The sequence below is a fragment of the Amblyomma mixtum genome, chromosome 3, assembly GCF_055824585.1.
Source record: "Amblyomma mixtum isolate Tamu chromosome 3, ASM5582458v1, whole genome shotgun sequence".
In the NCBI taxonomy this organism is placed as follows: domain Eukaryota; kingdom Metazoa; phylum Arthropoda; class Arachnida; order Ixodida; family Ixodidae; genus Amblyomma; species Amblyomma mixtum.
Genome location: NC_143014.1, coordinates 432,602,812 through 432,616,011, shown reverse-complemented (window position 1 = coordinate 432,616,011; position 13,200 = coordinate 432,602,812). Strand labels below are relative to the sequence as shown.

Sequence of the window (13,200 nt, the reverse complement as noted above, 5' to 3'; positions counted from 1 at the left end):
TTTGGCCAAAGGGGCATAGGTGAGAGGAGGTTGGTGGGAGGGGGCACTGCGCTGAAACTTGGCTCATTCTCATGGAGAACTCTGCGCATGCCTATGGACACCGTTCAAAAACTTGTCTAAACGTCTTAGCTGGCGCTGAACAGGCACTCGTCGTCTCAGCAGAAAACGCGGGAGCACACGTGAGTAGCATTCGGTGCATGGAATATGCGTTATGAGTGACCACTTTCTTCGAGCATCGAAACTGAAAATTTTCCAACTATGCCGCCAGAGCATGGGTGGCTCACCACCGCATCTTTGCGACTCAGGCTATGGTAGGGGAGCCACGATGGCAGTCAGCCGCGGCAGTAAATCTCTCATTAAGGTATGGTTTTGGACACGGACGAGTCAGGACAGACCACGGCCGGTCTCGACGCGCACGCTCGCTCTCTCTAGAGTGAGAGCGCGCGCGTCGAGACCGGCCGTGGACAGAGAGGCTCGCATCCCCGCAGCTGTGCTAGTCGCCGAGCGAGAAGCTGTTCAGCGGCGATGAAGGGCGGCCGGCGAAGATCTTGCAGTATTGAGAGCCGCGCCATCGATGATGCGAAAACCTCCAGACTGACGCCTCGGACGAAGCTCGCGAAGAGGGCTGTGTTGACGCGAGGGCGTAGGAATGATTGATTGACACTTTTTTTTATTCGAGCAATATAGGAGGCTCCCCTACTCAGTTACGCAGGAGGGACTCCCAAGCTTCTAAGTCTAGGATGTTCGCCATAGTCCTAGGCGAGAAGGGGCATTGCCATATGATGTGGTCTAGTGTGCCTCTCTGTCCACATTGTTTGCTTTTATCGTGTTCTCTGTCATCTATTTTGAGGTGGTGTACCCATACAAAATTTGGGTAGTTTCCAGCCTGTAGCCTTCGAAGGCTTATCGTCTCTCCGTTGTTTAGTTGTTTGTGTGGTGTTCGGATTATTTTCCTGCTGGGCCTGTAATATTCGCAGATGTTGTATATGTTTATCGTCTTCCCGGGCTCTGGGTTGTGGGGCCTTTTTGCGTTCGTCCGGTAGTACACAGTAAAAAATTTTACACCCCTAAGGGTGTAAATGGCTTGTCGCATGGGGAGCACCCTAGGGATGAGTATATTGACACCCCTTTGATTGGGGTGTTGCATCTGCACCCTTCCAAGTGGGGTGCTGGGACCACACCCTATTGCTAGGGGTGCTGAACCTACACCCTTCAAAGTAGGGTGTGGCTGGGAGCACACCCTTTTGCTAGGCACGCTGAACCTGGACCCTTCAAGGAAGGATGTTTCCCATATGGCAGGTGTGTTCCTGTGACCGTTCGCAACCCTATTGGAAATGGTAATGGAAAACATGGTGGACTGCTGGCGACATTTGGACGGCTGGGAGATGTTGGGGCAGGGGCCATGCGGCCACGTTACATCTGTCACAATGAGACATCCAAAAATTTCGAAAAAGCTGAAGCTTGTAGAGCCAGTTTTATTTTGTCTTCATGCTCCTCTTGCTCTTCTTTACCACTTGCCAATGCAGCTGGGCCCCATGAAAGAGCCTTGTTGATGTACTGCCGGTGCATGAGGGCATTGGAAAACTGGGCGATGCACTCTGCAGAAAAGATTCAAGTGAAAAAATTAGGATCCACAAGTTTTTTCCTTGCCTGTATTAGTGTGCTAAAAGAGTAAGCACTGTATTGTGGCCACAGGAATAAAGTGAGCCTAAATCAAGAACCACTGAAGCTATTCACACTCAAAAAGAAAAATAATTTGAGGTTCATACTCCATATATCATACGCTCATCATTAAGTATCATCATCAGCAGCATAACTAGCACCACCGCAAGACAAAGGTCTTGCCTATGTCCCTACAAATAAGCGTGATGTGTGCCATAATGAGCAAAATACAAAAAAGTCATATTTTTATTGTTCTCTGACGGCTTTTAGTGGGGTATTAATAAGAGAGACAATATAAAGGTAACATCATAAAGGTGAGAGCACTAGCACAGCTGAGTCGTCGCAGACGATACATTAAGACAGAAAAGAGGCATACACTTCATGATATATCAGTTGCGAAAAAATAAAAACAGCAGCAAACAAAACGTAAAACAAACCAGTATCAATGCTCCAAGTGACATCACTTATTTCCTGAATTTTGAGGGACCACATGGAATGAAAATGTGGTGAGGTAGCCCATTTATTCTTCAATGGGAACAGGAAAAAATTCTTGAATTAGTGGTGGTGGCGTCCTGGTTTGGGGCAGGGCAGCAAAAGTTAACAAAGTTGTGGAAAAGTAATGCAGAGTATATTGAATACACCTAAACGAGCAATTTCCCCTTTTATGCAGTAATGTCTGGTGGTCAAGTGAGATGACTGATTACACATAATCTGTACCGAGTGTCGCTGCTGGATTAAGGGAGTTGGTGGCATAGCTTCAAACAGTTTGGCGCAAATTTGGAAGAGCTAATAATTACTTCAGTTTGGAGTCAAAATTTTTGTGCATAAACTGCACAGCATGGCAAGAGCACACAGGCCTAGGCATCTCCTGATGAACCCGAGTACCTTTGCGGTGCCAGCAGCATGCATTGTGACATGCTCCAAGCTTGTGGAGCTGCATTTGGTTAAGGTTTCTCCATACCATTAACCCTAGAGCTGGAAAAGGATGTCAATACGTTGTGACAAAAAACGCAGACAAGACAAGGACTGAGGAAGAAATAGATACGACGGCATGAGTGCTGACTTTCAACAAGGTGTATTGGAAAGAACCAATGTGAACAATGTGACAGATCCAATGTGAATCCAGATCCAATGTGAATGTTACAAGGCGCCCTTTCATCACTTTTTTTTTAGGCCACAATGTATATATTTTCACGTGCTTTCCAAAAAACCTCCCTGAAAGTCAGCGCTCGTGCCGTCGCATTTCTTCCTCATTATTGTCTTCTTTGCACTGTTTTGTCACGATGAATTACCAACAAGCCCATTCATCCGTCTTGCAAAAGTCAATACAGTCGGGGTAGCTAGGATAGTTGGGGCATTCTTCTGAATAATGCAGTCATAATAACATGGTTGGGACATAAAGACAGGGACTGTTATTGAATGGCTAAAATTAGTGTACTTTGGTAATATGCTTGGTTCGGTTTATGCGAGTTTAACATCCCAAAGTGACTCAGGATATGAGGGATGCCGTATGACTTTGCATATTGATATACTGGGCTTCATAAGACAAGCAGTACAACAGGAAGCAATGAATCTACGCTAATATCAAAGAATGAAGGCTCAGGCATGAGAGTGTAGCTAAAAGGTTATATTGAGAAATTCAAGTCGATGACACTCGCCTAAAATAATCTAAATTTGGGTGAAAATCTGTTGTAAATTCAAAAAGTTGGATTCCACATAAGTAAATAGAATGGGAGCTGTGATGACTGGTATACAAAAATTAGTTTGAATTATGGTGGCAAGTAATATGCAGACTCATTTCGTGCTCTAACAGTTTATGTGAAATGCACATCAATAAAATAGGAGAACAGTTTGAGAGGTCAGAACGGTTTCCAGTCTTAATGGTTGACAGGTTGGCTTCAGGTTGTCAGGGATAAAACCAAGAGGTTTGGATTGGCTAAAATTTATTCGTAAAATGTGGTTCCACACATCCTTAGTAGTTTAAAGTATGTAAGAAGGCTTCTGACCCATAACTCAGGTACTCGAAAGCTTGTGATTATCAATGAGTTCTGAGACATGATGAGTAATGGTTAATGCAGTAAAATGGGCAACAAATAACTGATTTTCTCAAGAAAGCCCCCATGGGACATGCTGTCAAGACATAAATTCCCAAGGATTCTTCAATTAAGCCCGAAATGTCAGTTTATGAGCAGCCACTTTGTTATAACCATCACACACAAAAAAGAGAGACGCCAGGGGCCCTCCTTATTAACTGAAAACAAGGGAGAATCATGAGACATCATTCCAGCACACAAAATTACACAGATGAAGATAATAACTCCATGGACGCCGGATTTCAACTGAGGCTTATTCCACAACACAGGCTTTTTATGTGCAAAGGTGTACTCGTGATCCCTGGGGCTGAGAAGTATATCCGCGACCAGATAATTATTCATGGTGGCAAAAACTGAAACACACAAAAAAAACATAGGGATAAAGGTACCTTGCCACACACATTCAACACATCGGCACGCCTATGCATCACCTTTCTGGCTGACCCAACAAACACATTTGCCTTGAGATAATCTAGTTCCTTTTTCCGGAGTGCTACAGAAGGGCTGCTGACATAATTCTCTTTTTCAGCAGAGATACAAACGGCTTCAAAAATTTCCCAGCTCTTCCAAGTGCTAAACTTGCACGCTTGGCATGCATGCAGGCCGATGCGTTCAGCTTGAGTGGCAAGATACCCTTCCGCCTAACCTTGAATAATTGTTACCTGGTCGAGGAAATACTTTTCAGCCCCAGGGATCATTAGTACCACTTTGCATGTAAAAAGCCCATGTTATGGAATAAACCTCAGCTGAAGTCCGGGGTTCGTGGTGTCTACTCTTTTTGTTTATGTGTTTTTGTACACTCGAATGATGTCTCATAATTCTACCCAGAACCAAATAGCCCACCTCTCCATGCTTAGCAGAAACAAGACAGCAGTAATGAAACCAGTTATCTCATGTGTCCACTTTTTTTTTACATCTGTGACCTGCGATGAGTGGCACAACAACACATATTTAAGTTAACACGCATGCGTCATAATGTTAATATTCATAGTCGAAAAAGTATCACACAATGTATACGAAAACATGCACACATTTCGCACTTCATGCATAGAATGCAACATTTAAAAGAAGACCAATTTTGGATGTAAAACTTCAAATGGCCTGCAAAAGGCCTATTCTAACGACCAAATAATATTACTCATATAAACATCTGAGGCCAGAGCTATCCAAACTGTTCCAAGCAGTACCATTAAGGAAAAGAGCAATGAAAGTAAAAGAACACTTCATGACAACCACAAAAACAAAGCACAATGCAGTAACAACTTACAACACAGCTTTTGACTCCATATGGTGGCCACAAAATCCATGCCATTGACTCGTACTGGAAGACAGATGTGCCACCTGCAGATAGATACCAATTTCCCATTATCAGTGTGACAGGAATACAGAAACAAGCATGCGAACTCGGTCCGACAGTGAATATCGCATGAATGTAAAAAGATCAGGAAAAATATACTTGCCCAAGTATACGCCTCAACAAATGCATCAGTTCCCCTAGCAATAATAAAGGATTCTTGCTATGAGGAAAATAAATCTGCAAACGGCCGTTCGAACGCGTAGATATAAACATCGTAATAACTGAGACAATTATTGCGCCACTTCCTTTTCTCAAAAACCAATTTCCAACTAAAGCAGAGTGATCAAAATGCAAGATCCTATACTCTGGGTAACCAGAAACGCGATCGGCATCATAGAAAAAAAGATGTTCACATACTGATTTAAAAATTAAATCCTGAGGGCCGGAAATTAACTTTAGTTGGTAACTGCAACCTGAGACAGTGCTTTGGATATTGTGGGGCTTGAATTCAGACGCAAAAAATGGGCACTGATAGTATTGGAGGGCTCCAGATTAATTTAGACGACCTAGAATTTCTTAACGTGAGCTGACATCGCACTGCACAGGGGCATTCTTTTTTTCATTTCACCTCAATCGAAATGCGGTTACTGCGATGAGGATCGACCCCACGACCTAAGGTTCAACAGCCTAGCACCAAGCAAAAACCGCGGCGCATAGAAAGTGTTTGAATCCCCGCGTCCTCAAAGTGCTAACGCTATCTCGAAAGACAGTCATACATTTTACGCGCAGCCAAAGTGCCGATCCTTGAAACGTGCGCGGTGGTGTGAACAAGCATGGGCAGAAACGCGTATAACGAGTCATATACGTTGAAAAACCTGTGCTCAACAAGAAAAAAAAACGCGCAAACAGATTCACGCGCATACTAAAATCATGCAAAGCTAGCGCACGCACGGTAGCATCCCCTTTGCCAAAACAAGTACCGACAATTCTTGGCAGAGCAACTCAGCGCGGCGACATTTGGCCAGCCAGCGACAAACAAGCGCCTTAAACGCTTTTTAGAGCATTGAACACGAATAATGCAGCAGTACGACAGGTCACCGTTCGAGCATTATATGCTTCGGATAATGCACAAGAGTACTGCTTACCTTTTCAGACGATTGCGTAGTCGTGCAGAACGCTGTTAGCCTTCGTGTCACGGGCACTACACCAACCAGCGCGAGTTCAGCACGAGTGCTGCGTAGCCGGTACACTCTACCACGTAGTCACAGAGAAAAAAATATTCCAGGCCTCATTTCGAACCTTTCACCCGCGACACTCCACGCATCTTTGTGCCCGGACACCCATCCAGCACTGCACAAAGCGCACAGACTGAAAAGTTAGAGACCAGAAAAATGACCCTTTTCCTCGACTAGGGTATGTCGACAGCACTACGCGATTGTGCACCCTTGTGCAAGAAGAAACACACGCAAACCACAACACATTTCACGACGGCTCACAATCCAAGTAGCGAATTTTAACAACCGTCGAAGCGCGTCGCACATGGCGTCGCACCGTCCGAACCGCCATGATGGTTATACAGATAAACAGCTACCGGCAGCCACCTGGCGGTGACAATCAGTTTCTGTTTCGGTTTCGATGTGAAAAAGTTTCTTTTCCTACTTTTTATTTTAATTTTGCTGATATAATTGGGTAATCAGCCGTCTCGGTGCCCGAGGAAATTTCAGCGCTTGCCAGCAATTACCACTGGTAGAAACGCGCGGATTAACGACCTGTTGCTTGCGCTGCTGTTGCTTCCAGAGGCAAGAACATTAATCAGACATCCTCCGCATCTTACTGCCAAGTCGGCTTGCAGCAACATCCTGCTTACTGGATTATATAAATGTGTGATTATAAAGAATGTTTCTCACGGAACCACATGGGATCATTTTTGATACCTATACAGAAACAAACACTTTTCGAGCTTGCACCACAAAAGCATGCTTGCAGGTCCAGGACAAAGCAATTTTTAAGCTTTCAGCATGACATTCTAAACTGCTTGCTGCATGCTTCTACACATGCATTGCACTTACTGAACTTTTTTTATCATCACATGTTCCTCAATTACAAAGGTAATTTTTCTGTGAATGTTTGCAGTGTAATATGCTGCATTTGGTCTTGTTTCCACTTTTCATGCTTCACTTTTCTGGTGATTAAAATCATTTTTTATGAAATAGATTTCACCCATTGTCATCTGTAGTGTTAGATGAGGTCCTCAGATTATATTTCTTTTTACAATAATGCCAGAAAATAAATTCAAGGCACTTAAATATGACAGAGTACTGAAGAGATGTAATCAAGAGCAAATTGTTCAATGATCTGTTAAGCGTAAGTGATTCTGGCAGACTGGTAGTGCGCATATGTGTTACACAATTGTAAAAACTGCTTGAGGAAACACTTGTGTTTAAGTGGCAGTTTTTTGCCAACCAGATGTAAAGATATGCGTATCTGTTCGAAGTAATGTTAAATGGCGAATCTTTATGCGTGGCTACCGCTTTTTTAGTTGTACCTCTGGTACACACGAGCCTTGAAAAGCAGTATATACTTAAATATATGGTCATTACAAGTAGCCTCCTTACACCCTTTCTACACCCTACGCAAAATGAAGGGTGCTTGGAGGAATAGCACCCTTTCAGACAGTGATGAAGGGTGTATAGGGCAAAATAAGGGTGTTATAAAGGTGCACCAAAGGGTGCACATTGCCGGAGCACCTTTTAAGCACCCTTAAGGGTGTAAAATTTTTTACTGTGTAGATATCTCGGGGGAGCGCGTGAACGGTTTCGTTTCCAGACACCGATTCGTGGTCTGGGGGCCATTTGACTTGGATCTTGCGCTTGATCTCTCTTGGTGTGAGTATTTACTTCGCATCGATCGAGGTTCTTCCTTTCGCTAGGTTTAATATAGCCGTTTTGTTCTCGCTGATTATTATGTTTGCCTTCGTGGCGACGCAGGCTAGTGCGACCGCCACCTCCTCAGCAACGTCTGCGTCTCTTGTGTTCACCGAAGCCGAGATCAAAGGGGTTCCAGTCCCGTTTCCCACTGCTGCGACTGCAGGTCCCGAATTGCCAGTAGCCGCGTCTGTGTGTGCTACACTGTTTAGCTCTAGTTCTTTAATGTCCATTTCGGTGGCCTTAGCCCCGGCTTTTCTGTCTGCGCTGTGGGTGGGACTCTTATTTCTTGCCATGGGTGGGATGAGCAAGTTGGCCCTGCAACCTTGGCTTAGGCTGGCTTTGGGGTTTGACCCTCTGTCGTGCTGGAGCCCGACCCATTATAGGATTTTTTGCCTTGTTTCGGATTGGCTGAGCCTTTCTACTTGGGCGACTCGCGGGACTTCCGCCCACGTGTTATGTGCTCCAATTCCCATTATTTTACTGTGGATGTACTGTTGGGGAGGCTGAGTGCGCTTTTGACGCTTTTTCTTATCACGACATCAATTTGTTCTCTTCCTCTTGATGTCAAGTTCAGGTAGGGTGTTGCATAGCAAACCCTGATGATTATGTATGTCTGAACTAGCGTTAATAAATTCTTTTCTTTGAGCCTGTAGCTTTTGACAGACACTCTTCTGATAAGGCGAGTCGGTTGTGCGGTATATCCTTGTAGTTTGTGGATTTTTGCCGTCGGCTTGAATAATGAGGCCGAGGATTCTGATCTGCCTCACCAGGGGCGTTTTTGGCTGTCTATTATGATGTTTAAACTTAGTTTCTCCTTCTTACTCGTCTATACTAGTAGTTCTAATTTATGCGGCGAGCACTTGCGTCCTATTTTGTCTGCGTACTACGTAACTGTGTTTCAGCCGTGCGGTGTAGTTTCTCTTATCTTTCCGCGTCCGAGCCTTTGTTTAGCCAGACGCTAATGTCATCGGCGTAGAGGCTGAACTTGATGTCTACTTTGAGCAAAGGCGGGAGGTTGATCATTGCTATGTAGAAAAGCAAGAGGGAGAGTACAGATCCTTGTATTGTGCCTCTGTCTGTTGTCTTGATGACTGGAGATTCAGCCTCAAGGAATTTCAACTTCTCTCTGAGAGGTATGTAGGCGAATGTTTTTTTCGGCGACATTCATTCTATGAAGGTGCTTGAGGATTACATAAAGTCTTACGTTGTCAAATGCCTTTGTGAGGTCCAAGCCTAGTATGGCATTTGTGTTCCTAGTCCTTCTTTTGTCTACGATTTCGTGTTTTAGTCTGACGTCCTGTGTGCATATGAGTCTTCTTAAGCCAACCATTTCATGAGGCCAGAGTCTCTCGGTTTCCATGTAGTTGGCAAGTCTTGTTTTGATGACCTTTTCCACCATTTTCCCTAGACACGAGGTGAGGGAAATAGAGGTAAGGTTTTCTAGTTTCTCCGGTTTTACAGGTTTGGGGTTCATAAAGATGACATCCGATGATCTCGACTGCTTGCGGAGTTCTCCCTTCTCCAATACTTGTTGCATGTGAGGCTGGCGATGAAGTCGTCGTCTAGGTTTCGAATTATTCTATTAGTTATGTCGTCCGGCCAGGGTGCAGAATTCCTTTTGAGGCTGGTAATCACTGCTCGTACTTCAGCTTCCGTTATGGGCTAGTTCAACTCTGGGTTGTCTAAGTCCCGAGTATGTTGGAGGTGCTTGAATGATGCTGCTTCCAACATAATTATCTTTGAGTTTGTTAATGGTTCTGAGCATTAGAAAGAGTGCTTTATATTCCATTGGTTTATGCCCGGCGGGTTTTATATTGTTTGGGGCATAATAGGTGGCGGAAGATGCTCCACGTCTTGGGAAAACTCATTTGCTTCTCCATGTCGTCGCATACTGGGCCGATGCCTTGCTTAGCCAATTTTTTTCCTTCTTTCGTTTTGGGATAGAAGGTTAAGGAGGCCCCATGTTTTGCACTTGTCGGTTGCCTAGTTATTGCGTCCGTCACGTGCTCTCTGCTCGCCCAGCACTCCCACGTGGGTGCGGCTGTGACAACCGTGTTGCTGTGTGAGGCGCGCTCGTGGGCGCGGATAACTTCCTCTAGCCACGCTCTTTTGGTTTCGCCCTTGTGCGTTCCCAAAGTGCATTGCGTGGCAGCGGCTGGAGAACGGCATCTGGGTAATAAAGTAGGCTTTAAATCTCTTAATGAGAAGCTCGAGGGTAGTTGCTAAAAAGTTAATGTTTCAATAATAGTCAAGCAGCCTACTAGTTAACAAGTCTTAGTTGTATTGTGATGTATAACATCACTGACTATAGTATCTCGGAGAGTGCGATCTCCTAACTGGCACAGGCGCTATATTTAAAAAATTGCTAACAGTCTCACTTGAAACACCTTGTATATTACGCTTATTCGTGCTGCTAAACGTACAGAATGTGGAGGGCATATCAAGCTGAATTCTTGCACCTTTAATCTTTTTACATTCAACTTCTTACACATCACAAGCTATATCAAACACTTTATGAAAAGCTTGTTCAAGGGGCTGTTCGTACATTATTATTAAAGTTCGGAGAGGTGTAATGGTCGAGAGTGCATATTTTCATCGTGGATAGGTCTCAATTCACGCGTTTTTAAGGTTTTATACCTCTTGGATGATATATCATTACCCGATAGATTACTACTCACGCTTCATAAAAATCGATGTTGTAGACATCCTATTTCATATTGGTAACTCCCACCCGATTTCTTCTTCCCACATTCATCAAACAGCTGATACCCGAGGATCTGCTGGCTGGTGACCTTCGCGACTGCAACCATGGAGCCGGCTGCTAACACGGCTCTGTCCATGTGCTACCGCGTCCGGGGCACGCCCGGTGAAGCCCAAATGCTGGCCGGCAGTTCGGTGACGGAGCTATTCGCCAGATCATCAGAGAACTACACAGGACTGGTTTTAGTTTTGCACCGTTTGCCAGAGCTACGCCAGTTGACCAAAGTCTATTTGGACATTAAGCCCGTCCACATTGACGAACAAATGGCGTCAGTCATTGCCCAATTTATCCAAACCACGACTTCTCTCAAGGACTTCACTCTTGAATCTTGGAATCCCTGCATATGGCCGTTTCCAAATGACTGCTGGAGCCTGATAGTCGAATCGCTACACAAGAACTCCACCATCAGGAAGCTGCGCATTGAAGCGACACACTTACCCGAGCGAGACGCTGAGTCTCTGGGTGCTGCTGTCGGCCGCAGCCGAAACGTGCACTTCGCAGATTTCAAGACGGAAGGGCCTGTGCACGGAAACGCCTTCGTCCGGGGCCTGTCTGCGCACATCGCGGACAACCGGACGCTACTACAGGCCACCCTTCGGGGCGACCTCGAAGGCGAGACACCTGACCAGTGGATCGACGTCACAGAGCAAGTCTGTAGGAACGCGGCCACTATGTGCCAGGCCGCTTGGTGTGCGATGGGCTTGCGCAACGACAGGTACGTTTCCTTGTGGTCTCAATATTTTTGCTGGAAGCAGGTGTTATCTGTTGCTCTCCGCACTACGCTCATTGGCCGGCCTTGGACTATGGAAAAGATTAGTTGCACCGCAGGTGTAGTGCTTTAATCACTCACAGCCATCACATAGTAAACTTACCGAAATCTATAGTCCTGTTTACGCCATAGCGACAACCTGAACACGCGTTAGGCAATACACTATAGATTTAAAAAAGGAGTTACTAGGACGGAAATTAACATAACTTAGGCCTCAAATATTTATACAGAATCCTTGGAAAGAACAGCAAGCCCTTAAAGGGGCCCAGAAACACAATCTTAGTTAACTGTTTTGCCTGCTGATTGCATACAGTTAGTTATAATGGTGCTATTAGCGTCGGTAATACCGCGTACATTCCGTTTTTTAATATTTTAATGTCCTCCCAAAAACAACTTCATGGCTCTGATGGTGTCGCCACACAGTGGCGGGTTTTTAGGAGCGGATATGACATCACCTGGCGCGAGCTTGATGACTGGACAAACAGTAAATATCCTGCAAATTGTGTGAATAAATAGAGACACATTATGTCACCTGTCTGCGTTTTATATTAGATCAACAAGAAAAACTTGCTTGTTTTAGATAAAAGCCCTGCAAAGCAAGTAAAATAAAAATACACCACCAGGGGCGCTCTGGCATGGAAACAACGCTGCCAGTCTCAACAAGAACGAGTTACAGAGAGCAGGCAACCATGGAGTACAAACTTCCGCGACGTGCTCTGGCTGGCTGTTTTGATTGGTTGCGCCAGGTGCCGTCATTGGGAGAGCGAAATAGGAGTGGGAAGCCCCGCCAAAATCGAGTTGAGGGCAGCGTTTTGTTTGCTTGTATTTTGAAATTTCTTCACTGAATAACTCCCGTTCCTGTGCATCGATTCCTGTAATTCTTTTTAAGTCAGCATCTGTGTGATATAAAGAACCCACCTGAAGTATAGCCGGTATTCCCCCAGGCAGTGTTTTGCAGCCCCTTTAAGGTACGCTTAGAAGGTAAAAGCGCCCATGTAGATTTCTGTTCACAAATTACGCCGTAATTAAAGTACTCTTAGGATCAAATGAACTGCGAAGATGACAGTTGAAACGGGAGGAGGAGTGGCTTAGCTCAGCTATGCCAGGATATACGTAGCAGTGACGTCACGTGGCTCTGCGCCAGCGGCGAGCGCGCCAACTATGCGCAGTGACATCACTCGCTCCTCGCGCATGCGCGGTATGGTCGACGGAGGGGGCAGGCGAAACAGCGAGACTGTGACCAATGTAGCTCACGCTACAAAAAGATTTTACTCGAGGCAGACTGATTAATGGGGCCTTTCATTTTCACTTTGATGGCGCGGAGACCACAGCGATGAAGGGTTAGTAGGCACGACATCCTCTCCAGCAGCTAACATTTACGCGTTCCCGTTTTGATGGTAGCGTTGGCCTGTTCCTGCTTTGGATTGGTGCTGATGGAACACAGCTTGGACGCTCCGGCATCAAAAAGAATCAAACGATAACAAGCGCTATTTTCTTCCGTATTGAAGCTTTGCTCTAAGAGGAAGATGCAGAAAGCCTTTTATTTAGCAGCTGGTGGCCATCCTCTTCGGGCGGTGTGCATAGCCCAGGAGTCCGTTGGCTGTGGCTAATCTGCGGCGTGCCCGCTAGATCAGCCGTGGCGGGTCTTGTGGGTCTGTGCTGGACAGAGGAACCTCCCAAGAGTAGAAAGC

At 45.4% G+C, this 13,200-nt stretch overlaps 1 long non-coding RNA gene across 1 annotated transcript; it reads right to left on the bottom strand.

Moving 5' to 3' along the window:
- Positions 1 to 1,443: 1,443 nt before the first annotated feature.
- Positions 1,444 to 6,634, bottom strand: LOC149358121 (uncharacterized). Its single transcript, XR_016291925.1, has 3 exons — positions 6,198 to 6,634; positions 5,023 to 5,096; positions 1,444 to 1,598 (listed from the first exon to the last, which is right to left on the bottom strand). It is a non-coding gene; the product is annotated as an uncharacterized LOC149358121 (long non-coding RNA).
- Between the last annotated feature and the right edge of the window lie 6,566 nt (positions 6,635 to 13,200).